Genomic DNA, 2,663 nt, shown 5'->3' with positions numbered 1-2,663 from the left:
GTTCCACAAACGGATATCGCCTCGATCTAATTTACAAAAACGTTCAGGAAGATAATGTCCACTCGGAACGCCCATGGATTTTATCATCAACTTGATGGAAAACCTATGGGGAAACTATAATGTTCCCCATCACAGACTAGTTACATGAAATGCGCCCTAATTTTTTTCCAGTATCAGAATTCCCGAATTCCCATGGCACGGATATCGCCTGATCTAATTTATTTTATTAGTTTAAATAACGTATGAATAGGCCCGACAAAACCCCTGTACGGCTTCTTCTATTTCTCGATAAAAAGAAATATGACCAATGGTGGTTCGAATGTATATCCAACGAATTTTTTTTTTTACACTTCTTACAATTAGATAGTGCCTATAAATCTCATGATAAGTGCCCAAAGATTCATATTGAATTTCGATGGGAACTTCTCTTGAGCCAATGACACGTTGATCTAGTCGCCACCGGAGCCACAAAGGACTATCTAAATCGATTCGTTTTTGCCGATAAGCTCCAAGTGCATCATAGGAACTGCAACAATACGTCGCTTTCATTTTCATATAGTTATACTTATTATTGTTAACTATTTTATTTTGCGAATTTCTGCAATTATATGTATTATACCTATTTGCACAAATACCTCGACGATTCCCGATCGTTAATACATAGAGCCCAATAAGCATATCTTGGGTTGGTACGGAAATGGGATCTCCAATAGCTGGAGACAAGAGATTCATATGGGAAAACATAAGTAAACGAGCCTCCGCTTGAGCTTCCAAAGATAAAGGTACATGAACAGCCATTTGATCCCCATCAAAGTCTGCATTGAAACCTCTACAAACTAATGGATGTAAACAAATAGCGCGTTCCTCTACTAAAATGGGTTGGAACGCCTGTATACCCAATCTATGCAGGGTAGGTGCTCTATTCAACAATATAGGATGCCCCCGCATAACTTCTTGAAGTATTTCCCATACAATGGGTTCCTTTTCCCGAATTTTACTTTTAGCAATTCCTATGTTAGAAGCAACATGTTGTTTAATTAGACCATGAATTAGAAATGTTTGGAAAAGCTCTATTTCTATTTCATGAGGTAATCCACATTGATATAATGAGAGCGATGGACCCACAACAATGATAGAACGCCCCTGAATAATCGGCCCGTTTGCCAAGGAGAGTCTCACGGAATCTTCCTTCTTTGCCTTCAATTACATCTGAAAATGACTTGTAAACTTTATTATGACCATCTTTCATGGGTTGCCCACGGATCCCATTATCAAGAAGTGTATCCACGGCTTCTTGTACCAATTTCTCCTGACACATTACTAATTCACCTGGCATAGATCTACTTGTTGCTAATAGATCGGTAAGAGTATTGTTCCGATAGATAACTCTTCTATAGAGTTCATTAATATCCGAACTCATTAATTTACCTCCATCTATCTGAATGATTGGTCTCAACTCGGGAGGAAGAACTGGTAATAGGCACAAAACCATCCGTTTTGGTTCTACATTTGTTCGAATAAAATGTTTAGCTAATTCCATGCGTTTAACCAAAAAATCCTTTCTTCTTCTAATTTTTCTATCTTCCCATTCATTTCCAGTTCCAGTCACCTCCTCATCTCCTAATTCCTTCCATTCTACCAATGAATTATTTAGAATAATTTGCAAATCCGAATCGGCTAATTGTTCTCTAATAGCACCTGCTCCTGTCGAGATTTCTCGATTTCGAAATGTCTCGAAGCTTTGAGTAGTAAAAAAAAGTGGGATGCTGTATTTCCAGGATTGGATTTCATACTCGAATGAACCTCGTAATCGTAAGAAAGTTGGTTTTTTAGATATGGGCCTAGCAAAAGAAAAATCGAGATAGGTTCCTATAAGATTGGGTTCCCCTTAAAAAAATCGGACGTGAAGGTTTCCTCTCATCCGGCTCAAGTAGTTATACCAAATAAAGAAAGAGAGGTTCTTTTTAAAGTTCAATAAAACCCTGCAAAGGCTACTCCTTACTCAAGTTCACAGAGAGGACTAACCTTTCATTAATTCATTCTTCTTTTGACTTTGAGTTTCTAAATTACTTAATTTACGACAAAAAAAGAAAAATGTGAAATTATTGAGTAGTCTACTTCCCTCAAATACGGAATCCCTTTAAAGTAAAGGAATACTTTGTTGGGACTCATAAAGGATTTACTTGTCTATATATCGTCTCGAGCCTCTAGTGAGTTACAGACAGGGTTAGAAAAGATCAAATCTTTGATGATTCCATCATACATGATTGAGTTGCGAAAACTTCTGTATAGGTATCCTACATCTGAACTGAATTCTTTCTGGTTAAAGAATCTCCTTCTAGTTGCTCTGGAACAATTAGGAGATTCTCTGGAAGAAATACGGGGTTCTGCTTCTGGTGGCAACATGCTATTGGGTGGCGGTCCCGCTTATGGGATCAAATCAATACGTTCTAAGAAGAAATATTTGAATATCAATCTCATCGATCTCATAAGTATCATACCAAATCCCATCAATCGAATCACTTTTTCGAGAAATACGAGACATTTAAGTCGTACAAGTAAAGAGATCTATTCATTGATAAGAAAAAGAAAAAACGTGAACGGTGATTGGATTGATGATAAAATAGAATCCTGGGTCGCCAACAGTGATTCAATTGATGATG

The sequence above is a fragment of the Dioscorea cayenensis genome, chromosome 5 (genome assembly GCF_009730915.1).
Source record: "Dioscorea cayenensis subsp. rotundata cultivar TDr96_F1 chromosome 5, TDr96_F1_v2_PseudoChromosome.rev07_lg8_w22 25.fasta, whole genome shotgun sequence".
Lineage (NCBI taxonomy): Eukaryota > Viridiplantae > Streptophyta > Magnoliopsida > Dioscoreales > Dioscoreaceae > Dioscorea > Dioscorea cayenensis.
This window is presented reverse-complemented; position numbering follows the sequence as displayed.